Source organism: Zalophus californianus, chromosome 12 (assembly GCF_009762305.2).
Source record: "Zalophus californianus isolate mZalCal1 chromosome 12, mZalCal1.pri.v2, whole genome shotgun sequence".
Classification (NCBI taxonomy): domain Eukaryota; kingdom Metazoa; phylum Chordata; class Mammalia; order Carnivora; family Otariidae; genus Zalophus; species Zalophus californianus.
The window spans coordinates 43,596,526-43,622,928 of NC_045606.1; the positions used below are offsets into that span (position 1 = coordinate 43,596,526).

Below are 26,403 nucleotides of genomic sequence, written 5' to 3' on the forward strand. Positions count from 1 at the left end.
TAAGACGCTGTTAAAGTGACCTAGGCAAGAGACCTATGAGGCTCTGATGCTTATCATTAACATACAGACTGAAAGGAGTGTCTGTATACTAGTAGTGAAATCAATGTAATTGGTAAAAAATGGGAAAAATTAAAAGGAGCAAGGATTCAAAGATGACTGAGGTTTGTTGTACCTGAGTAGATGGGTTGTTTTCAAACAAGATCTGAAGAAAGAAAGTTTGGCAACAGACTTGAGATGAATTCAGGTTTTGCTGTGCTGTGACTTAATCATCCTTGGATCATCCGTAGAGAAATGATAGCTGGACTTGGATATATCGATATGGATACTCACTTTCATTCTGCCCTTTCATTGCTTGATCAGTATTTATTCCAATTTTTCATTTTCTTCTGTAGACCCTTTTGAAGTCAGAATGTTTGAGAAATGGGCAGGCTTTTGCAAAGCATTTTGGATTCTCTACTTCACTGAGCATCTTTCTTTCATCTGAATGCTCATATACCTAAGGAAGTTCTTTCATGTAAATCTTTTCTTCATTTTGGATGTTACTTGAAAATATTGCTAGGGTCACATGTTTTTTGAAAGTTACTTAATTCAGTGGTTCTATGTCATGAAAATGTTTTTCAATAGATCTACTTTTCCCCCCCACCACCCCATCCCCTCTACTGGAAGTGTTTTGATTGCTCAGCAAACGTGCACAGCATTCTCAGAACTCTATTCAGTTTGCCCAGTACTTTCTGAATCTGTTATACCTGGAAATTGTAGATTCATATGATGACAAAAAAACTTTAAATTTTTTGTTACTATTTGCTGTTTGCAGAATTTGGTTTCTATATTATATTTATTCAGCATGAATTATTTAAGAATAGGACATATCAATAAAGGCATTTTACCCACTTAAAAAAACAGAACAGTTTTGCTTTTCATTTCATATTCACCCTTTGCTCCATGCTGTACAATTCAACCTCTTAATTATTGTAATCTTAAGATTATTGGCAACTTAAGAGCTACTTCTTCCTTTGTATGATGCTGGCTAGTGAGTGCAGATTTATTAACAAATATATTTGTCATCTTTTTTTTTTAAAGAATGACTCTAAGCAGATATAAAGAAATTATTTCTTTTTTTCAGAGAAATGATACTTGCCAAGGAAAGGATCGGCCTGAGAGGTATACTTAAGGTCTTCTCAGATATTTTGTGAGTCTGTACCTTTGCCTGGGCATGCATGGTCATTTTTGAATTTTCTCCATATAGGCAGTTGCTTTAGAATGACCTAATATTTAATTTCTGGCCCCCCCCCAAAGAGGAAAGATAAAAATGAAGTGGGGGCAGGAGGAAGAGGGCTAGCCCTTTAAATCCCCAAGAAGTCACTTTAGCTCAAGAAGCAGGGTGCACCTCTCCCTATTATTTAGTATTTGGGTTTCTATCTCCTGTCTTCAGGGGTATGTTTATGCTTTAAGGAGCTTAGACTTTATCATAACATCTTGTGGTTGGACTTTGGAGTCGGGTATCTGGTTTATACTGTCCTCTGTTCATTCTCGCTTCTGTTTGAGTTTTGGAAGTTGGCATCTGTCCACCACCATCTGCTGCTGATGTCCGCATTCCTAGCATGGTTTCTGACTCTTTTTTGTCCACATTACCTCTGCTAAAAGTGTCCCTTTGTCAAAACCATGAGACCTTCTACCTTCTCTGAGTCATTGCTGTGCTGCTCATCTTAGGTGCTCAGGAAACACTAGATGCTTTCCCATAGCCTGTGGCCATGGGCCACTTGGGAAGCTGCCTCAGTTCTTTTCCTCTGGGACCTTACCTGCTGCCATCATATTTTTTCTGGCTGTGGTACCATGTTGGTACCAGAAAGAACTGCAGATGCCTTGTGGTCTGCTTTCAAATCACTCTAAATATAAATGGAATTTCTATGTGCTCCCTGCTCTCAACACATTATGCTATGTGTGTGTGTGTGTGTGTGTGTGTGTGTGTTTGTGTGAAGTCCCTGTTCTGAAATTCACACTGGAAGTTTATCCCATTGTTCTTTTCTCCATTTGCTATTTGTTCCTTTAGCAAATCTCTTAGCTTTATCTCCTTTTGGTGGAAAAGTCAGCTCTTACATTAACTTTCATCCTTCCCTATGTTCTATTATTTATAATTTGAACATTAAGAACTTAGTTTTGGGGGTAAAAATGAGAAGAAAATGACAAAACTCCTTTATATGTGTTTCTAGTGACTGTGGCAATCAGAGATTCCTGCCTTTCAAATGTTTTAAAATCCAGGAATTTGACTCTTTATTCTTTTCTGTATTATTTCCATGATAAGAGTGAGTCTATAGAATTCTGCATCCTGGTTGATGGGAAACGGTAAGGGGTACAAAGAAATGAGGAGAAAGGCTCCACTAATTTATCAGAGTGAAAGCAATAGATGATTGACCAATCTGTGGGAGGCCAGGAGAAGTTTCCAAACCAAGTTGGTAATGTTAGTTACAAGAAATTTATTATTTTTTATTTTTTCAAATTTTTATGTAAATCCTACTTAGGTAACATACAGTGCAATATTGGTTTCAGGAGCAGAATTCAGTGATTCATCACTTACATACAACAGCCAGTGCTCATCATATCAAATGCCCTCCATCACCCGTCTAGTGCAAACCCCACCCACCTCCCTCCATCAACCCTCAGTTTGTTCTCTGTCTTTAAGAGTCTCTTATGGTTTGTTTCCCTTTCTCTTTTTTCTCCCCCCCATATGTTCATCTGTTTTGTTTCTTAAATTTCACATATGAGTGAAATCATATGGTATTTGTCTTTCTCTGACTTATTTTGCTTAGCATAATACACTCTGGCTCCATCCATGTCATTGCAAATGGCAAGATTTCATACTTTTTTATGGCTGAGTATATTCCATTTTATATATGAAATGGAATATTCTTCTTTATCCATTCATCAGTTGATGGACATTTAGATTCTTTCCATAGTTTGACTATTGTTGATAATGCTGAATGCTGCTATGAACATTGGGGTGCATGTAGCCCTTCGAATCTGTATTTTTGTATCCTTTAGGTGAATACCTACTCATATTGATCCAATTGCTGGATCATTGAGTTCTATTTTCATATTTGATCATAGAGATCAAATAGTTCTATTTTCAACTTTCTGAGGAACTTCCATACTGTTTTGCAGAGTGGCTGCACCAGTTTGCATTTCCACCAACAGTGCAAGAGGGTTCCCCTTTCTCCACATCCTCTCCAACAGCTGTTGTTTCCTCTGTTGTTAATTTTAGCCATTCTGACTGGTGTGAGGTGGTATCTCATTGTGGTTTTGATTAGCTACTTCCCTGATGATGAGTGATGTTGAGCTTCTTTTCATGTGTCTGTTGGCCATCTGGATGTCTTCTTTGGAAAAGTGTCTGTTCATGTCTTCTGCCCATTTCTTAACTGGATTATTTGTTTTTTGGGTGTTGAGTTTGATAAATTCTTTATAGATTTTGGATACTAACCCCTTTATCAGATATGTCATTTGCAAATATCTTCTCCCATTCCGTAGGCTGTCTTTTAGTTTAGTTATAAGAAATTTAGACCGGGGGGGGGACATCCAAGAGGAGAAGAGTGGTCTAAGTTTTCAAAAGGGGGCTGACAGGTGTGGCATGCATTTCAAAAGAGTGAGGTATAGAGTGAAGTCTGGATAGGGCAGAGAGCCCTAGAATAGCACCATTGGGATGTGTTGCCTTCAGCATAGGTACTTATTCTCCACCCTGGTTTGAGCCCTGTTCTCCTCAGGGCAGCTGGGAAGGGGTTGGAGGAAGTAGGATACTTTTCAGAGCAGGGCCTCTAGGTTCTTGTGGCTGAGAATTGCAGTTCAGGGAGAGAACTAGCATTTGAAGTGGTTCTTATAGTTTTAATATCTTAGTATCAAAGAAAATTTGAATTCCCGAAGCACATACTTGGTGCAAAATGGGTCCCTGAATGACCTCCTATCTACAGTTCATTCTTTGTACCTGAACACTATTTCCTAGTGTTCAGAACTCTGGGATGGTCACTGAGAATATTAGTACACTAAAAACAAACTATCCTAAATTAAAAGGTTACGTGATGTAATTAGGAGCTGGCAAACAAAATATATTTTCTTACCTCATTGCTCAGGTTATAAACAGCTGATAAATATAAATTATTGGGAAAACCAGATTTACCATCTTCTACTTTTGAGTCTCCCTTTTATCACCAGGCCCCCCAGATACCTATAAAGACCTCTCTGCTGCTCTGTCCTCCCTGGTTTACAAGTGATAAAAAAGAACAAAGATGTGGCACACATGTTGGAAAAGCTGTACCCAAACCTACCCCTCTTGGGTGTGGGTATACGTTTTCATCTGTTGTATCAGTATTTCTTAAATAGCACTTAGCCTATTTTTTATAACTTGAAGTTAAATGTCCTGTTGTTCACTCTCCCATTCTCTAATTTTTTCACATGATATGAATTATGAGTTCTTGGGCAGCCTAGGATTAAAAAAAACAACAACACTGAGGATTTAAAAGAAACGTAGTGTTTATGTCAAATTTTTTTGTAGTAATTGAAAATAAATTTTGGGTAATTTTAGTTAGTGACAATCTAAGTAGGTTCTTCTTTTTTTTAAAGATTTTATTTATTTATTTGAGAGACAGAGAATGGGAGATAGAGAGCACGAGAGGGAAGAGGGTCAGAGGGAGAAGCAGACTCCCCGCTGAGCGGGGAGCCTGATGTGGGACTCGATCCCGGGACTCCAGGATCATGACCTGAGCCGAAGGCAGTTGCTTAACCAACTGAGCCACCCAGGCGCCCTCTAAGTAGGTTCTTATGTGCCCTGAGTAGGACCATGATTGCTGAATACTTCATAAATATCTTTGCATATGATTCAGCCCTTTGAAGCAAATTGTAATCTCTATGCTGTAGAGGAGGGGGTTGCAACAGACATACCACTTTAATTCCGTTTTACTATGAGTTATTTCTTCCCTTTCAGTCACTATGTTTATGTAACATGCTACCTCCTGACTACTTTCCCTGATACCCATAATCCATTTGTGATATTTAATCCTATTCAGAACCTTAAACATGCACTGGTTTTCCTACTTTCCTCCATCTCACCAGGAATTATTCATTGTTCTTATTCTCCCTGTTTAGGTACATGTCCCGTGTCATCCCAGGGGTAGCTGACATTTCACACATGACCTGTTGATACTGATAACCTTGGAATTATCTTCCCCTCAACCTGGTGGCTAATGTAATGATTATTTTGATTTTTTTCCCTTAAGCTATAGTAATGCAATTTATCTTCAGTATTGTCATTTTAAACATCTATTAATAATTTACAATTTGCTCTTCCTTTTGCACAAAATGCTATTAAATAACATTGAGTAATTAGTACACATGCCAAGAACTTTACAGACTTGTAAAATAGCAGGCCATTCCAAGGATTTCTGTCTTGGTAGAGACGTTTATAAGGAAAAGAGGGTGAGATTCAAAAATAAATTTAGTTCAAGGTCAATGATAGGCAACTTAATTGGATGGGTTACTATTTTCTCCAAAGAGGTTTTAATCCAGTTAACATCCTTGAGAAATGATTAAATAGTTCATGAGGAATACCATTTTTTTTCCTTGGGATGAGGTTTTTGTATTACATTACCAAAAAGATTCTCAGAGCAGATTTGGGACCGTTTTAGGTTAAAGTCCTCCTTTGACTCAGTCTTCAAAGATGTGTCTCAGTCGAAAAGCAAGTTTTCATTGCATATTTGTGCTAAGGTCATTCATTGGATTTTTTGTCCAATCACTTACATTTTTTATAAATGGCAAAAATTAGACATAGGCTTAATTTATGCAGTATATATGGAGTTCATGCTTACCAGGTCATCCACAGTGTTTCCTTATATACTGATATTCCTTTTCCTCTATAGTAGAAATATTTCAAACAAAATCCTGTGGCAACTCAGAATCAGTATTAGCTATTTTACATAGTCTGTGGACTAAAATTTTTATCTATTTTCTTTTCAATATGGCCTACATTATTTACCTAAGTCCAATTAAAGGGTGATGAATAGTGCTCTTACTCTTTGATTAACAAAACTAGAGCTATTTCATACTAAGGACAGAGAATTAACTTCTGTGCAGAGATTTTTTTTTTTAAGTTTATTTATTTATTTTTTTTTAGTACTCTCTGTACCCAGTGTAGGGCTTGAACTCATGACTCTGAGATCAAGAGTCACATGCTCGGGGTGCCTGGGTGGCTCCGTCAGTAAAGCGTCTGACCCTTGATTTCCACTCGGGTCATGATCTCACGTCTTGAGATTGAGCCCCACCTCAGGCTCTGGGCTCAGTGTGGAGTCTGCTTGTCCCTCTCTCTGCTTCTACCCCCACTTGCATGCTCTCTCTCTCAAATAAATAAATAAAATCTAAAAAAAAAAAAAGAAAAAAGAGAGAGACTCGTGTGCTCTTCTGACTGAGCCAGCCAGGTGCCCAACTTCTGTTGGGATTTTTAAAAAAAGGGATTAGGGGTACCTTAAGTGGCTGCCTTCAGCTCAGGTCATAATCCCAGGATCCTGGGATCGAGTCCCACATCAGGCTCCCTGCTCAGCGGGGAGCCTGCTTCTCCTTCTCCCTCTGACTGCCTCTCTGCCTACTTGTGCTCTCTCTCTCTCTATCAAATAAATAAAAATCTTTAAAAAAAATAAATAAATAAGATTAAAAAAATCCAGGCTACATTGTTGTTCTAGAATTTCCTTTTCTCTTTTCCCCTGCATGCCCTCTCTTCTCATTCCCCTCCTTATTCATGTTTTCCTTCCTCAACTTTATTTTCTCTTTTCTCTCAATCCTCTACTTTCCATTTCCCTTCTCTTCTCTTTTTCCTTTAGTTTTTCTTACTTTTCCTCCCTCCCTCTCTTCCTTCCCTCCCTCCCTCCTCCCTCTCTACCCTCCTTCCCTTCTTCCTTCCTTCCTTCCTTCCTTCCTTCCTTCCTTCCTTCCTTCCTTCCTTCCTTCCTTCCTTCCTTCCTTCCTCCCTTCCTACCTTCTCTTCCTTCCTTCAATTGTTCTTGTCACCTTGTCTACTCTGAGGTCAAAGGACCAAAGAACAAGTGACTATTTTATTCTAGGATTACCTACTGTCCCTAAAAATGTAGGACTATTCTTATTTATTTAGCCTCTGAGGACCCCAAATTCATCACTGTAACTGGCCTGCTAGGAGTGGTGATGTATCCTGTAAGGCTGGAACCCTGTTAGTCAGAGTCAGTACCAGACCAAATGCCATACATGAAGTGCTTAATTCCTTCAGAGTGGGCTTCTCATACTTAATTAAATAAGCTTTGCCTTCAAGCCTGACTTTTCTGGTACAGTTATGATTATAAATTAGGTTTACCTAATTATGTTGAAATAGTATAAATAGCCATATTGCCATGAGTAGTACAGGGAATCCGTATAACAGCAAGGCCAATCCACACATATGCTGTTTTTACAGAATCATCATAAATACTATTGGTGGTTTGATATTTACTGATAGTTTGAGGTTAGAATAAGTAAATTTTATCTAACATATTTTAACAAAAACAATTATGCTTTTTTTTTCTGAGCTCAACCCATTTTAAAATCACTTCTGATTTTTTTTTTAAAGATTTTATTTATTTATTTGAGAGAGAGAGAATGAGAGACAGAGAGCATGAGAGGGAAGAGGGTCAGAGGGAGAAGCAGACCCCCCGCTGATCAGGGAGCCCGATGTGGGACTTGATGTGGGACTTGATGTGGGACTCGATCCTGGGACTCCAGGATCATGACCTGAGCCGAAGGCAGTCGCTTAACCAACTGAGCCAGCCAGGCGCCCAATCACTTCTGATTTCTAAACATTAGAGGCATTATACTTAAATTCTTTTGAGAATCTAGTGGTTATATTTACAGTTCTCATAAGAATTCATAAACTCATAGCTTTTTTTGTGTGTGTGTATTCCATTGAATTTCTATATAGGCAATTGTATTATCTGTGAATAATGACAGTTCTACTTTTTCCTTTCCAATGTAGATTTCTTTAATTTTTTGTTCTTGCGTTATTGCTCTGACTAAAACCTCTGGTATAATGTTGAATAGAAGGGATGAGAACAGACATCCCTGTCGTGTTCCTGATATTAAGGGGAAAAAATTCACCATTAAGTATAACGTTACCTATAGGTTTTTCACAAATTCCCTTTATCAGGCTGAAGAGGTTTCCTTCTAAGTTTGTTGAGAAAGTTTTTATTGGGAAGAGATGTTGGGTTTTGTCAAATGCTCTTCTTGCATCCATTGAGATATCATATGCTTTTTCTTTTCTAGTTGTTTAATATGATAAATTACATTGATTGATTTTCAAATGGTAAACCAATCTCACATTCCTGCAATAAACATTACTTATTCATGATTAAGTATTAATTTTTTGTTTCACTGCATTTGGTTTACTAAAAATTTTTTTTGAATGCGTCTATGTTCCTGAGAAATACTGATTTGTGATCTTCTTTACTTGTAATATCTTTGTCTAGTTTTAGTATCAGAGTAGTGTTCTTTCTTTTAGAATAAATTGAGAAGTGTTCCCTCTTTTTCAATTTTCTGGAACAGTTTCTGAAAATTTGGTATTTCTTTCTAGATATTTCATAGAATTCACCAGTGAAGGCACCTGGGCTTGAAGTTCTCTTCGTCAGAAGGTTTTTTAACTAAAAATTTAATTTCATTAATATGTATAGGGATATCCAGGTTATATATTTCTCTTTCAGTGAGCTTTGGTAGTTTGTGACTTTCAAGACATTCTGAGTTGTTAAATTTATTTAATTTATTGGTTCTCCATTGTGGGGAAACCCTATCAGAGTAGTTGGCTGGGACAATTGTGGGGTTCACCTCATTTATTTTCCATCTCTCAAGGGTAATTGCCTTTTGCTGCCTGATATCCAATGTCTTAAAAATCCTTCATATATTTTGTATGCCTTTTGTTTTTTCAGACAAGAGAGAAAATCCAGTCCTTCTTTCTCCATGTGGGCCAGAAGCAGAGGTCGTAATCCAGGTATTTTAAAATTAAAATTTTAAATAAAATAAAAAATTTCTTAGAAGTCAGTTTGTTGGGAGTCACTGTGTCAGCCATGTTCATGAACTTAAGGATATTTTCATTTATTCTCAGGGGTTATATACTTACTGAATTATATTCGTATTAATAATACTTTCACTGAATGAGATTAATTGGGTTGATCTTCTCTTTTTCATTTAACTAAGAAAATACAGAGCATATCTATCTTAACTCACTATTGCTAGTATCCCTCCTTTCCAAAGCCAATTCTCTCTTACAAGGAGAGGGGATCTGTGCTTCAAGAGAGTACCAGAGATGATTTGAACATAAGAAACACCTGGTCATTTTATTATTTGGAGTTTGGGACCTTATCCTGGATCAACAATGAAATTGTTGGATAAAATCACGGTTCCAAAGAACAAGAAATACCCGCAGTATTGGCTGTGTTATTAACCAGAATGGCAATACATTATAACTACCAAAGGAAGGTTAGAATTATAGAAGTGAAAAATCCCTTATTTTCTATTTGTTTGCTTATAATTATTTACAATTATGAAATATGCCAATGATTATTTACAGTTACAAATATGAATTTATTGAATGTCAAATTCAATGAACCTTTTAAACAATATACATGCAGTGGTTAGGCAAAAATCCTGACATCTGGGTAGAATATGAAGAAAACAAAAATATTTTTGTGCAGCCTTCTATTTAAAACAGGCTATACACTGAAAGACCAATTTTCTTTGTGAACCACCAGTGCTCAATTTCTCTATTATACATAGCTTCTTTTAAATTTAATCTTACTGGGTGCCTGGTGGCTCAGTTGGTTAAGCATCTGGCTTCGGTTTAGGTCATGATCCCAGGGTCCTGGGATCAAGCCCCGAATTGGGCTCCCTGCTCAGTGGGGAACCTGCTTCTCCTTCTCCTTCTGCCCCTCCCCAGTACTTATTAACAAATAAGACTACATAAGTAAAAAATTTGTGGTAACTATCCTATAGCTAGGGTCCTTCCTTGCCAAGCACTACATCCTTTGTTGCAAGAAGTTTCTATTTATTTTAATTACTTAAACATTTATAAGCTTTAGGTCTTAAAGTTAATTAAGTCCAAAGTCTTAAAGTTAATTAAGGGTTTTAGAATTACAATTCTTTAAGTTGACATTAAAGAACAATAAATCTACTTGGTATTAAACACTTATCCCTAAAATTTTACTCAGGTAATACAAATAAGGTAATCGTGGAGTTAGGTAATTTTTAGCATTGCTTGAAGTTTTATAACAACAATGTTTAAGATGTTCATTATTTTAATTCAACATGGTTTTATATCCATATTTACATCTTTTGCAATCTTAAAATCTCAGTATAATTAGTGATTATTTACCTGATCTGTATGACAAATACAAGTTGTTGCCAATAAATTAGGTTCCCTGTCAGAAAATAAGTTAGAGTCATAGATAAATGAAATGTTATTTGCATTTTATCCTGCACTGTAATAATATTTCATTTGTACATGTATTACCATAATTAGGAGTATTAATGTAATTTTATATAATTTATTTATTTATTTATTTGGCTCTACACACAGCGTGGGGCCCAATGCAGGGCTTGAGCTCACCACCCTGAGGTTAAGACCTGAACTGAGATCAAGATTCGAATGCTTAACAGACTGAGCCACTCAGGCACCCCTATAGAATATTTATTTATAAAATATTTATCAATAATTAAAACATTTATATACTAATATTTTTTAAAATTTATTTTAAAAATGACAAAAACTCAATACAAAAATGTTTCTTAAGGATGACGTGATGACTAACTGTTTATCTTTTATTTTTTTATCATAGTCACCAGGATCCTAACCATTAATAAAATTCAGTCATTTACTTTTCAGAGATTTTTGTCCCTTTCTGTTAAGGGGAGCATAATTATTTTTAGAGCCAATCATGAAAAACTTTCCTGCAACAGAATTAATGTATAAGTCACTGTTTCTATTTAGGTATTCATTTTTTCAATATCCATTTCTTTGCAAATATAAAGGTGAATTAAATGGGTTAGACACTTATTGGGGATTTTGAAATGAATTTGGACTAATTTGGGCATCCCGATTGCTACATTTCTCAAACTAACACTTACTCTTTTGCAGATTTTTATTGTCTCCTAGGATGTTATGTTGGCAATGTTCTTTTTTCTTTTCTTTTTTCTTTTTACAATGTTCTGATGTACCTTGAATCTCATCCAAAGTGGCTCTTTAACAATTGAACTTTTGCTTTTCACTAAGCTTTGAATTTCAGAATTTAGCCTTAAAAAGTAGCAGCCAAGATTTCTTATCTTTATGTTAGGATATGTGATACCAGAATGTTGTAAAAAATAACTAGTGGAAGCAGACTTAGTAATTTGGTACTGGCTCTCCAGAGTTTTATATACAGTTTTATATTTTGGTTCATAAAAGACAATTTAGGTTCTTTATTTTGAAGAGTAATTTTAAATTGATTTTATTTATTTAATCTTTATGTTTTAAAATTATTTCAGGAAAGTTTAAAATTATTTCAGGAAAGGTTGTAAGGATTGTGCAAAAAAGTCCATGTGAATTACCCTCATATAGATACTGCAAATGTTAACATTTTAATCACACTTGCTTTGCCATTTTCTATGTAAATATACACCTAAGTATTATAAGTATTTGAGAATAAGTTGCGGACCTATAACTCTTTATAACATCATAAACACTTCAGTGTATATTTCTTATTTAGGGACACATTTTCTTATATAACCATTGCACAATTATCAAAATCAGGAAGTTAACACCAGTATAATACTATTATCTAATCCAAAGACCTCATTCAAATTTCAGTAATTGTCTCATTAATATCCTTTAGAGCGCTTGAGAGCACTGGATCCAATCCAGAAACACATGTTGCATTTAGCTGTCATGTCTTTTTAGTTTCCTTGAGTCTGCAACAGTTCCTAAATCATTCTTTTCCTTTCATCTCCTTGATATTTTTGAGGAGTGCAGTTCATTTATTTTAGTAAAATCTTTCTCAGATTAGGATTATCTGAGATTTCATCTTGATTAAATTTGGACTGTACCATTTTGACAAGAATATCACAGAAATGATATTATGTTCTTCTCAGTGCATACTATCAGGAGGCACATGACATTTGTTTTTCCCATTACTGGTGAAGTTACCTTTGATCACTTAGTTAAGATCGTTTCTCTTTCCTGTAACTAAAATGTCTTCATGGAGATGTACTTTAAGACCTTGTCAATACTCCTCATCAAGCTTACACCCACTAGTTTGAGTATTTATTGATGATATTTGCCAGGAGGAATTATTAATAGGTGGTTGTCAAATGGTAATTTGTCCACTTCCAGTATTCCTTCTTCGTTTATTACTTGGTCTACTACTGTAAGTTAGAACAGTCTTCTTTCCCTCGGTTTATTAATATAAATTAATGGACTCATGGACTCTTATTTAATGGGACATAATCCATTACTATCGTTATTTATTTTGACGCTGAAATTGTTTCTTATTTTGCCAGTTGGAAACTTTGTGCCCTTTTGCCATGTTCCCATCCTTCTTTAAGCACTGCCTTCCAAAGCAATCAAATAGTATTTAAGAGGATGTCATACTTGAGACTTGTGTTGTCTTTTTGAGAATACGTTACCTCCATCTTCTAGGGCAGACACTGACTTCAAAAAATTTTGTCACTTTTGAAGCTTCTCTAAAGTGGTTTGTTGTAGTCATATTAAGAGACCTTCAGTGTTCATTATGATAGATTAAAAATGGCTCTAGAGTCTCTGCAGGCCCTTCCATCAAGCTCTGTGATTTGCCTTGACCAGTAGGATGTGGCAATTTTTACTTTCACCTTCTTGAATTTTGCCCTGAGATCACCATGTAAGAAAGGTAGTCTAGCCTATTGGAAGATGAAAGGCTACCTAGAGGAAAATCAGAGCTCCCCGTGAGAACCAGGACCAAATGTCTGACATGTGAGTGAGGCCATCATGGATGTTCTAGCACAGATGACCCTCTAACTGAATTGGCTGCATGAAAGAGCTCAGGCAAAACCAGCAAAACATTTGGCCAAACCACAGTATTGTAAAGAACAATAAATCTTTTAAAAAATCTTTTAAAGATTGGAAGTATTACTGAGCAATAGTTAATGTACCATTGTAAATTCAAATGATCTCTAATTACATGTTCTTAAGTATCTTAGAGCTTTTCTCTATAATGCATAAATAGATAAGAAGTCCTCTTGAGTCCCCTTGGCTGGAAGGCCTGTTTGTTTTGAATTAGATAACCCCATGGTCACACAAATGATAAACCCTGTAACCAGTGACATTTTTCATGGAATACTGTTTTTACTTGAAGGAAAAACTCAGGTTATTCAGACTTGGGTAGTTGGCAGACACGTCTCTGAAAATGAATGAAGCAAGTTTGTCACTTCAAGAAAAACATCTGAGGGGTGCCTGGCTGGCTCAGTCAGTAGAGCACGCGACTCTTGATCTCAGGTTTATGAGTTCAAGCCACATGTTGGGTATAGGGATTACTTAAAAGTAAAAGTGAAAAAAAAGAAAAACCTCTGATAGTATTTGTTGCCAATGATAAAATTTCAAGTAAAAATTTTGAATTTTGGAAAACTTGTATCTGCCATATTAAGCTATGAGGTCATAGCTTAATAATTTCTTTTGAGATTGGTGATGATACTGTTGAAAATGATTTTTTTGTTTTTATTTTATAATGAAATTTTTAGCATTTAGAAGGTCTGCATAACTCAGTGAATCCACATTGTCCGAATGACAAATATATGATATTACAAAATCATATATGTGTCAGAAAGATCCATTTAGGCAGAGCAGAAGAATGGATTTTAATGTACTGATGTATAAGAATTTCATTTATATCATGTCAGGTTTCATATAACAACTATCCTTTTAAAATCTACCACTTGTAGAGTTTTAGTGTCAAAGAAGAATATTCACAATTATCTGAAAGGTTATTAAAGAATTCTTCCCTTTCCAACTATTTATCCGTGTAGTTCAGATTTTCTTTATTACTTAAACCAAAACAATGTATTGCAATAGGCTGCACATAGAAGCAGGTATGAGAATATGGCTTATCTTCCATTAAATCTGAAAATAAAGGGTTTTGCAAGAAAGTAAAACAAGGCTAGTCTTCTCATTAAATATGTTTTTGTTCTGGAAAATTTTAGTTCTTTTTCATAAAATATGCTATTTATGCTAATTTGAAATTGTTTTATAAATAAAATAAATATTTACCACTTTTCTTAGTTTTTATTTATAGTATATTAAAAGTCAGTGGGTAAAGCTCCTATAAAAAAAGCTGTCTGGAATCTTCCATTCTTTTTAAGAGTATAAAGGAACCCTAAGACCAAAAGTTTGAGAACCACTGCTCTCAGCAAATGGGCAGCTATATATTAAAAGGTTTTCAGAGAATATCACTGACCATAAACACAAGGGCCTAGAAGCAGCTTCCTAGATACACAAGCAAACATATAGAGAATCCTGAATGAAATATAATATTCTAGTCAAAAGACAGAAACATGTCCAAAAACAAACCCTGCAAGGAGAAGACAATATATGATCATGAATTCCTCACACATCCCTAGGATTCCTCAACATAGAGCATTTACCAAAACCTTAAGGCACTATATCTAGTTCCCCTGTCTGAGGGAATCTAATATCCCCTACATGCCAAATCACATGCTCTCACTCTGGAGGAAGTCACTGATAGGACCCAAGTTACAGACCCAAATTACCTTTCCAAGCTCTTACCTTGGATGGCAAGATGTTTCAAAAGCAATCACCTTTTAAAATGGCTGAGTAATAGACCTCCAGATACGCCAATGCTCTAATCCCTGAAATCTATGAATATGCTATTATGTTACGGCAAAAGGGACCTTGCAGATGTAATTCAGTTCACAGATTTAAAGAAGACATTATCTTGGATAGCTGGGTGATAGAATCTGTGAGCCTGTAAAAGTAGAGACTTCCTCTGGCTGGAGATGGAAGAGATGAGGCTGAAAGGAAAGTCAGAGGGATTTGAAGTGTGAGAAGGACCTGATGCATTGTTGCTGGTTTGAAGATGGAGGGGGCACACATGACAAGGGAAGGAGGCAGATTTAAAGGGCCCAGGGAGGCTAGCTGACAGCTAACAAAGAAAAGGTTGTCTCAGTCCTATAACCACACGAACTGAATTTGTTTGACAACCTGAAGGAGTTTAGAAGATTCATCCCCAGAGCCTCCAGAATGAAACACAGCTCAGGTGACATCTTGGTTTCAGCCTGTGGGACTCTAAGCAGAGGAACCAGCTAAGCCACACAGTATCTGACTTCTGACTTAAAGAATCATGAGGTAATAGATAGGTGTTGTTTCAAGATGCTAATTTGTGGTAATTTATTATAGTAGCAATAGAAAACAAATATAGCAGCCATTAGACTTTGACATGCAAACACTCTAAAAATGAGCCCAATTTTTCATGCCCCAGCAACAACTTCCAGTAGAAGCTCAGGTACCAGAAGGTTGGGGCAACAGAAAGGATCTCACCAGTGTGCTTGTAGTGTTCTTTAAATCCCTTTAACTCTGGTAGGTCCTTTTGAGAAAAGCTAATCTTGATGGGTTTTCCAAAACTGTTATAAATACTTTTGATGATAGTTACGAGCTTGTGTCAACATTTTATTACAGTTTTGCTACAACTGAAAAGATCTCTAGCAAGCAATTCAGAGATTTATCTCAGTAGTGATATTTATATGAAAAAAAAAGGATGGTTCGATAATCATTGACGGATCAGACAGAAAGGGAAATGAATATCCAGTTAAAGGTCAACTGACAGTCAACTGGAATGTATATATTCCAGAAAGAAACTATGAATTATATTGCACTGAATGTTCTGTCCATGTCAAGGGTGGGACTGTTTTTTCTTTTGCAATGCTCTTTCTTCTCTTCTTTACTGAATTAACTTCTACTCACATTTCATATCTTGTATCATGTATTACTTCCTCACAGACACCTACCATGACCTTTCTAACTCCTAGCTCCCTATTATGCACTCATAATGTACTTCATGCCTCCAAAACCCTTCTCACACAGGCAATTTTACATTTGTTTTGTTGATTAAACAATTCCTCTTTCACTTATTGGTCTTTAAACTTTCGACAGGCAGGGGCTATGACTATTCTTGTTCATTAGTAAGTCCTCAGTGCTTAGTAGTGCTGGCCAGATGAAAGGGCTCAATACATATTTTTAAATGAATAAATGAGTGCTATACCATTTAAATGTGGTGAAATATATGAATATCCTTAATAGGAATATTGAGCTGCTTCTTTTCTTTCACGGTGGTTAACCATCACTTGTGAAGACCGGTCAGATGTACAGTATGAATGTTTGAAAACGATTGCTCTAGTTCACGGTGTAAAAAAGAAATGTCAGTCTGATTTAGATAAACTTTGTTCTGATGAGAAACTGGCCCATTTTATAGTTAGAGAAATTTGGCCTTTAGCAAGTTTACTAAAATCAAATAGAAAATCGGAAGTGAGCTTATATTCTTACATTTTTCATCTATTACTTTAATAAACAGAAAAGCACCCTTAGGAAAAGAAAAATAACTTTTTACATTGCCAAGTAGCAACTGCAGGATGCTAATAGGAATGGGAGTATATCTATAAACAAAATTTAGTTTTCTTGATTATAAATAGGATAATATACCTGGTGTTCTACAAAGCTCATATATGCAGGGAGGATTTTGTCAGGTCTTTGTTTTAGTGGTTTTCTATTCAGGATATGAAATATTGAATCCACCATGCCTCCTCCCTTTCTTCTCCACACTCCATTCTGCTGGTCACCTACTTATTCTTTTAGTGAATAGCTGTAAAATATCATGGTGCTTAGAAAAATCTCTTTGTAAATGTTTTTCTTGGTTTCTTTAACCAGGAGCCAAAAATATCATGTGTTTCTGTTTTGAGAATGTAACAAAAAGAGCTTCTGAAAAATACGGATGGTGAAGCTGAGATAGGATGGCAGTATTTTTTAGAAACACATTTTTATAGAACCAGATGGTCTAGTATATTCTCAAACAAATATGTCACCTATAATTTGATGAATACCTTCAAAGGAAAATAATTTTTTCAGTAGATAACAGATGGTATCAGTCAAAAGCATATCGAGACACTTTAAGAAAAACTTGATGGCTCAAGTAAGGATTTTCTTCAATGTACCAAGCATGTTTTAGGGTCTAAAATTTGTCATCTGCAAATAATTCAGCCTCATTTCCAAAGTTTACTCCATGGAGAATTGAATGCAACCTGTTTTATATGCTAGCTATAAAAATGATGAAAATTCCAAAGTTGTTTTCTGGCTCTGTTTTTGAAGTGTCTATTATATTATGCTAAAAGAAAAAAGTACATATCTAAGCGTCTTAAAACTATAAACAGTTTATACTCGTATATAAACATATTTTAATAGAACTGAACTACATTTTACCTATGGGGTGTAAGATGGTGTTAATAGTGAACTTTTGGTAGTGCTTTTCTTAAAACTGTAGACATATGAGCATAACAGAAAGAAGATCTGAAGCTGCAGATATAAATTATTCAGGAATACCTAGAATATAAGTCATTTATTTTGCCCTGGTTTTGGCAAATGATACCGTAACAGGGCCATGATTCAGAAACCCAGCATACTGGTACGTTGATAGTAAGATCTTGATTTATATACAAACATGCGAGGTAGGAGGTATAGTGAAAATTGGAATGTTGTTTTTCTTCATGCCTCATATCCATATATGAACTAAGGTGGAACCATGTAGTTTATCACTTTGCCTGTGATATATTTGTGAGTAAAAGGGACACTGCTTATAGTTACTAAGTGATTATATATATAAACTGGGACTGTCCAGTGAAAATTGTGATATATATTCATCCCAAGTGTATACAACTAGTGCTGTGATAAATGAGTCTACTGCTTTCTAACTGGTATGTTCTGGAGAGTGGCCACATTCTTGGCCACTTTAGACATGGTTAGGTGGGTAATGCCAATGATTGTGTATTATCTAGAGTATCATTACTATTTCCAGACCTTTTTCAACATTATAGGCAAAAGACTTGTTTTTGAGACCATTTGCAATTCTGTTTCTTAACATGGATCTCAAATAATTAAACATATGTGTGTTTGTTTAAGTGTAATAAGATTGACATTATGCTTGCAAATATGATGTACTAGATCATGGGAAGGCAACAGTTCTACCATGACAAATTTTAAAAAGAAGATTTATTGCAAAATTATGTTTTAAAAAAATTAGATTTTTATATCTCTAAGGAGAGTAGATGAACTGAAATTCCAGAGAGGGAAGAACGTTTTTCTAAATGAGTTCATGATTACCAATCATTTTCTTCTCTGGGGGCATTTCCTTATTTGGTACAGGAAGATGGGCCTTAGTCTAAAGAGACGGTAATCTTGCTGAGGGAAAAACTGGAACTTTTGAAAATTGAGATATAATCTGACATATAATATTATGCTAAGTTTAGCATAATATTTAGCATATTAAGTGTACAGCATATTAATTTGATACATTTATATTACAATAAGTTTGCTATTGTAGTATTAGTTAAATGTCTCTGTTGTGCTGCATAATTATGATTTCTTCCAGTAGTAGGAACAATTAAGGTCTAGTTTCTTAGTGAACTTAATGTTTATACTATAGTTTTTTTTGTGTGTCTATAATCACTGTACTGTGTATTAGATTATTAGATACTAGTATATACCCTTAAATAACATCTCTCCTATTTTCCCATCTCCAGCCCCTAGTAATTACCATTCCTTTGTTTTTTGAGTTTGGTTCTTCTTGTTCTCCTCCTCCTCCTCTTCCTTCTTCTTCTTTTTAAGATTTATTTATTCCAGAGAGAGAGAGGGAGAGCATGAGTGGGAGGGGCAGAAGGAGAGGGAGAGAGAATCCCAAGCAGACTCCGCACTAAGCATGGAGCCCCACATGGGGCTCAGTTTCATGGCCCTGAGATCATGACCTGAGCCAAAATCAAGAGTTGGGTGCTCAACTGACTGCATCACCCAGGAGCCCCAGAGTTTGCTTCTTCTTTTTATTCTTTTTCAAGTTTGGTTCTTTTGGCAATTGTAAATGATAGTATGATTGGTTGAATTCAGATTAGACTCAAAAGTATAGCTCCTTTTTTCCATGAAACATAATCCCAGGGACTGGGTCAAGGCTTCTAAAACACAGAGAACATTTCTTGCAGTCTCCTCTTGTGTAAAACACAGTCCAGCTAGAGCAAGGAGGCTTGACATTGTCAGTCTCCATATCAAAATAACCCATATCACTATCTTTAATATGTATTTGAAATAGTGTGGAGCAGGAAACTATAGACCTAAGCTTAAAATCTATAAGGGACAGAACAGAATCTCCTATGGTTTTTCAGGACTAAATAGACAAAGACCTGCCAGAACGTACAGGAAAGGTCCAGAACGTCCATGCCCAAGAAACATCTTTGAACTGGACTGCATTTTACTAAAACTGAAACCTAGACCTCACTGAGTTAAATCCGTGATTGGATTTAGGTAGCTAACTTTTTAACTTATTTGCCAAAGAGGGGGAAAGAATAGCCTTCCTTTGGGGAAAATAACATCATCAGCAAGTGCTGCAAACATATATGTATATTTTTTGTCATATTGTCAAGCATGCAATAAAAATTATGAGAATATGACAAGATAGGATAGTATGATCAGTGAGCAAAAGCAAAAATAGGCAATAAAAGCAGATTCCCCCAGCTAATCCAAGAATTGGATATAGCTAACAAAGACTTTAAAAGAATTATTTTAAATATGTTAAGAAATAGAGGAAACGATAAACAAAAATGATTGAAAAGATGGAATTTTTTTTCATTTTTTGACATTTTTTTGAGGTGTAATTGTAAATGTACAATTAAGTGGGTTTTTTTTTTTAGTAATTTTATAGTTATACAACTATCACTACAATTTAGTTTTAAAACATTTTCATCACCCTTCACATTCCCTCAAACTCATTGCAGTCCCTTGTCTCCTCCCACCTCCTGCCCCTCTCTGTTTTCCTCAAGAATGAGAATTTTAACTTAGAATTAGAAGTTATAAAAGAGAATAAAATTGACATTTAGGAGTAAAAATATATATCCGAAAATAAGAATAGTTTGGTGGCTTAACACCAAACTGGATATAGCGGAAGGCAGTATTAGTGAACTTGTAGACACACCAATAGAAACTCAACCAAAGAGAGCAAAAATAAAGAAAAGAATAAATTAAGGTACAGGGTACACAAGACACAAGGAAAAGTTCCAATATGCATATGGTTGGGATTCCAGACGGAGAGTTGAGAGAGAATCGGGCAGAAACAATATTTGTAGAGATAATACCTGGGAACTTTCCAAAATTGGGAGAAGATATCAACACACAGGTACAAGAGGGGCGCCTGGGTGCCTTAGTCAGTTGAGCATCTGACTCTTCGTTTTGGCTCAGGTCGTGATCTCATGGGTTGTGAGATCAAGCCTGCATAGGGCTCCACACTCAGTAGGGAGTCTGCTTGAAGATTCTCTCTCTTTTCTCCTCTCCCCACTCATGCTCTGTCCCTCTCTCTCTCTTAAATAAATAAATCTTTAAAAATAAAACACACAGGTACAAGAGACTCAGTGAACTCTAATCAAGTTAAGTACAAAGATATCTGTATGTAGGTACATGATATTAAATAGCTGAAAGCCAATGTATAATAAAAAGCTTAAAATCAGCCAGAGGCAAAATAAACACACATTATCTTTAAACTAGCAGCAGTAAGGTAATCACTGACTTTTTGGTAGAAACTGTGGAATCTATAAAATAGTAGAATGACATCTTTAAGGAGCTGAAAGGAAAATAGTGACCAATACAGAATTTTGTACACAGTAAAAATATTCTTGAAAGATAAAGATGCTAGATGCTATACATTATCTCGGATTATATCCTAGGATGGAAGAAGAACATTAGTGGAAAATATGGTGAGATATGAATAAAATCTGTAGTTTAGTTAATAGTAGTGTTAGTGTTCTATTTATTTGTTTGTTTAGTAGTGTTAGTGTTTTAGTTTTGAAGTGTGCCATGGTTATGTCACATGGTAACATTAGGGGGAACCTGGGTGAAGACTGTAAGGAAACAGTACTATCCTTGCAACATTTATATAAATCTAAAATCATTCAAAAATTTTTAAAAAGTATAAAAAAAATAAAGAAGTTCCCAGACAAACTCTGAGAGTATTTGTCACCAGTAGAAACAGCCTATACAATATGCTAAAGGAAATTCTTCACACTAAAGGATAGTGATTCCAGATGGATGCATAAAATTGCAGGAAGAAATAAATGGCAATGGAAAGTGTAAATACAGGAGTAAATATGGAAAGATATTGGTGTTTAAAACAACAATAATCATATCTTTGTGGTTTAATATATGGAAATGTAAAATATATGACTATAATGGCATAAATGTCAAGAAGCATGTAAGGGGAGTTAAACTTGTCAGGTTATTGCATTGTTTGGAAGTGATAAAACTACTAATGTTAGGATGATTGTATGCAGGCAAAGATGAATATTATAATCTCTAGGGAAACTTCTAAAAAGTAATAAAAATGTAAACAAACAAGCTAAAAGAAGAAAAAAAAGGAAGTAAAAGAATTTGGTTAATTCTAAAGGAGGCAGGGAAAGATGAGAAAAGGAACAAAGACCAGATGGAGCAAAGAGAAACAATTATTGAGATGTTAAATGCAACTACATTAGTTATTACATATACATGGATTAAGCACTCGAAAGGCAAATGGATTAAAAACAGAACCCAAGTAGATGCTCTGTAAAGAGATCCATTGTAAATATAGGTATAGATTGAAAATAAAAGAATAAAAGTAAAAAAAAAAAAAAGGATAAGAAAAATGTCCTGGGTCCTTTGGGGCCCCACAGCTGCCATCTTGGCCCCACGGCACCCCACATGCCAGGATTGGGGGGCAGGAGCCCAGCAGAAGTTGTCACTGTGGGCCCAAGAGGCAGCCCTGGGCAGATGAGGCTGGAGCTGGCACTGATCACGGTGCTGCCCCTCTCCACTGTCACAGCTGCAGCCAACCCCAGCCACCCCCATGCCCTCAGGGGCCATGTTGGACCTGGGCGACCAACGGGAGCACTGGCAGATGTTCCAGAGTGTCATCTTCCAGGGCACAACAAACCTGCTCCTGGGCACCTTCCAATACCGTAGCCTGGTGAAACACACAAAGCTGCTGGAGCTTTAAAGTTTGGGCCTCAGCAGACGTGCAAATCTTTGACTATACCTGCAGCATTTGTGAGAAGAAGCAGAATAGACAACTTATTGTTCTGACTTCTCACTTCAAGCTCCTGAAGGGGGCCTAACCACTAACACATTCAACAGGCACAAAGCACAACACCCCTGTAAGAGATGTGATGTTCAGAGCCTTTACGCTCTCTGCTCAAACCCTGGAGGCTCCAGGATTTCCCCCACACTGCCTGGATGAGGGTGCTGCGAGGAATGTGGTCTATGAGGAATTCAATGCCATCTATTGGGAGAAAGTCATGAAGGAGCACAAGACCATCAAGAACGTGTCTAAAAGTGAACTCCCACTTCTCCCTTCCTGAACAGGAGGAATGATTGGGACCAATAGCTTTGCTGTCCCTGCTGCCCCTTGGTGGTGCTCAGGAATGTCGCTGACCCAGACTGCTGGTTCTCTTGGCCTCTGGCCATCTTGATCTCTGCAGACTGCTCCAGCTACCAGTTTCTCTATGCAGCACTTTGTCTTTCTTCAGCCCAGATTTTGATGTAGTCTAGTTGACATTCTCCTTTCTCTTCCCAACTTTTGTATGATCTTTTAGAAAAATAAATATTTTTAATATTAAAACAAAAGAAAGGGATGTAAGAAGACATATCATATAGACAATAACACAAAGACATTTAATGTGGCTATAATAATATCAGGCAAAGAAGACTACTGCAAGAAATATTGAAAGATATAAAAGAGTATTTCATAATGAAAAAGGGTCATTAAACACGAAGCCCAAATAATCCTAAACCTGTATATATTTAATAACATAGCTTCAAAATATATATATATATATATAAACATTGACAGAATTAATTGTGATTGTGCATTTGTTTCTCATTTTAATCTTGTCATTTATATTCTAGATCTTGATCTTGGTAGTGATTGCATTTAACATTTGTGCACTGTATATGTTATACCTCAATAAAAAAGTTTATTAAAAAATCTTATAAAAATATGTTATGGGACAATTATCCAGGTAAAATTTTAATATAGTGTATTTCTTTTCTCTTTTACCAAATCCTTGAGACTGAATGATAAATAATCCTATGTTAGGGGTTGCTAGCATGTTCAAATGATGTTTAATAGAGAGAAAAGGTCACAAAACTTATAGTAATAGAGATATTTTGACACCCAGTATATATTGATTCCATTATCCTAAAAACAATGAAAACTATGAGTTCAACTGTGTTCTAAGATATTCCTTCTTTATCAAAATTATGGAAGTAGGATATTAACATAAATGTTGCTAGACCTAGGAAAACCAGTAAATAGTGACTAAACTTTGAGGAACCTTTAGATAAGCAAGTTCTGAAATTAGTATTTATTTATTTTCTGGCATTGTGTTAGTGCTATTAGGATAGCAGATTCTAGTGTATATGATGTTCTTCAAGATACTTCAATTTCATTCAGTTTCTCTTAACAACTTTCTAAGATAGTAATGAGTAATATTTTCCATATGAAACACTTGACTTGCATTTTCTGGTAGTTAATAGCTACCATATGCTTTTTTCATGGTTTTTGCTAATGATAATAGCCATTATTTAGAGAAAAATTTAGAGAAGTGCTATGAGAAATCTCTGGAGTGTGTACTTTTTTCTAAGAGTGGTCAGTAAAGTGACTGTGAGTCTTAGAATCTTTAAGGTATTTGCATATTTTTTGTCAGTATGTTTTGTGATCATTATTACACACTTAGGAAGCAACAGGGGTACATGTTAGTGCTGTACTTGTTGAGGCATTTGCAGGATTGGTGTTGGACTCTTCTAGGATAGGAGAGGTTGGATTGATAGGAAGAGAAAGATAAAGTTACCTAATAGAGGAAGAATAACTGAGCATAGTCTCCTACTGAGAAAGAAAAGTGTGTGTGTGTGTGTGTGTGTATATATATATATATATATATATATATATATATATATATATAAAATGAGATTCCCTATCTAAAACTCAGGTATTCGTGTAGAAGGTATGATTTGCTGCCTAGATTCCTCTTCCAGCATGAAGAAGTTCTTCCCCTAACTATAGCATATGCTGCTGACAGACAGCTCTCAGCTCTTAGCTCTTTTTGGGATTGTTTCAGTTGAAGAAAATCATGTAGCCTAGGGTCATGCCCCCTTCCAGGGAAACCTGTATTCAGTGACTGGTTGATGAGTTTGAATAAAGACTTGGCTCCCTTGCCCTAACTCTGGACAATTCTGAGAGGTCATCCCAGCTTCAGAACACCCTGTAGGGTTGACTGAGTTCTTCACAGAGATGACATTTTATCTATACTTCTTTTTTGTCTAATCGTTTTTTCTTTCCTTTCTCCCAATTAATAATACTAATATTATTAGTAATAAGATCATATTAATAATGGGATTAATACTATATTAATAATATAAGATTTCAAATGTGTTTTACAAGATTTCATTCTCCCCATTAAATAGTTTATTTGCTGATTTATTTACAAGATTTCATTCTTCCCCTTAAATAGTGGGCTGGAAAGGGTGATTTGAGTTAGCATATACAGATAACATCATACACCAATGTTATAAAGGAGGCGGGAATGATGGGAAAGAGTAGTGGAGCCTTGAATAAAGTCCCCTCTTTAAGAGTGAGTTTGGGGAGAAGGCAGAGGCCTGGAATGTTAAAGGGAGTATGATGGGTATATTTCTTTCTTTTTTTATTTTTCCTAGAAAATAGAAGGAATAAACTACTGTAGATAAGTAGAATTCTTATAAAAAGGAATTATAGTAATTAGTGGTAGGAAATGTCTTGCCAAGTTAAAAGGAGAGGGCTGAGAGTCCATAATAAGAATTGACCCATGTCGGGCGCCTGGGTGGCTCAGTTGGTTAAGTGACTGCCTTCGGCTCAGGTCATGATCCTGGAGTCCCGGGATCGAGTCCCACATCAGGCTCCCTGCTCAGCAGGGAGTCTGCTTCTACCTCTGACCCTCTTCCCTCTCGTGCTTTCTGTCTCTCATTCCCTCTCTCTCAAATAAATAAATAAAATCTTTAAAAAAAAAAAAGAATGACACATGTCATTTTGTTCTCAGATTAATTGTGGCTTTTTTAACAAGGAAATTTTGCTATTCAAACATGATATGGAGCATCTGGGAAATGACTACAAAAATTATTTAGTAAGAGTCCAGTTGGTTCCTCATGAGAGACGATGGACTCTGAAAAACAAACTGAGGGTTCTAGAGGGGAGGAGGGTGGGGGGATATGTTAGCCTGGTGATGGGTATTAAATAGGGCACATTCTGCGTGGAGCACTGGGTGTTATGCACAAACAATGAATCATGGAACACTACATCAAAAACTAATGATGTAATGTATGGTGATTAACATAACAATAAAAAATTTAAAAAAAAAAAGAGTCCAGTTGGTTCCTAACATGGTGTTTGGCATACAGAGGAAGTAAAGGGACAGTTTCTTCCTTTGAGAGGAAACCAGATTTTTTTAATAGGGTTATAGAAGAACACAGTCCAAAGTAATACACTATTGTAAGATGAACAGTGTGGTGATGTGTCGTTGTAATTTCTCAAGTTCATAGACACTTAAATTGGGGAATTAAATGCTGATATTTTATTTCCCATAATTTTTTTTAAGGTTTTTTTTTTTTTTTTTTTTTTTTATCTGACAGAGAGAGACACAGCAAGAGAGGGAACACAAGCAGGGGGAGTGGGAGAGGGAGAAGTAGGCTCCCAGTGGAGCAGGGAGCCCGATGTGGGGCTTGATCCCAGGACCCTGGCATCATGACCTGAGCTGAAGGCAGATGCTTAACGACTGAGCCACCCAGGCGCCTGCCCATAAATTTTTTATGCTTACTTCTTTCTAGGGATCAGCGGTCTTTAATGTTGGCACTAGAAGTTTGAACCCTGGCTCAAAGTATCTGAAACTCCTGTGATATTAGATGATCTGTTAGGTTATCTTAGCCTCCACCAAGTATGTCATGGAAAATTACTCTTTCTCAAGAGAAATACAGACATTAAGGGTTGTTATATTTCCTTCTCATTTGAAGAGACAGATGTTGAGGTCTTCTTATTCCTGAAAGCCATGGATTAGGAAAGGCTC

At 36.0% G+C, this 26,403-nt stretch overlaps 1 pseudogene; it reads left to right on the plus strand.

Moving 5' to 3' along the window:
• Window positions 1-22,671, plus strand: part of LOC113911092 — a 56,793-nt pseudogene extending 34,122 nt beyond the window's left edge.
• Window positions 22,672-26,403: the final 3,732 nt, after the last annotated feature.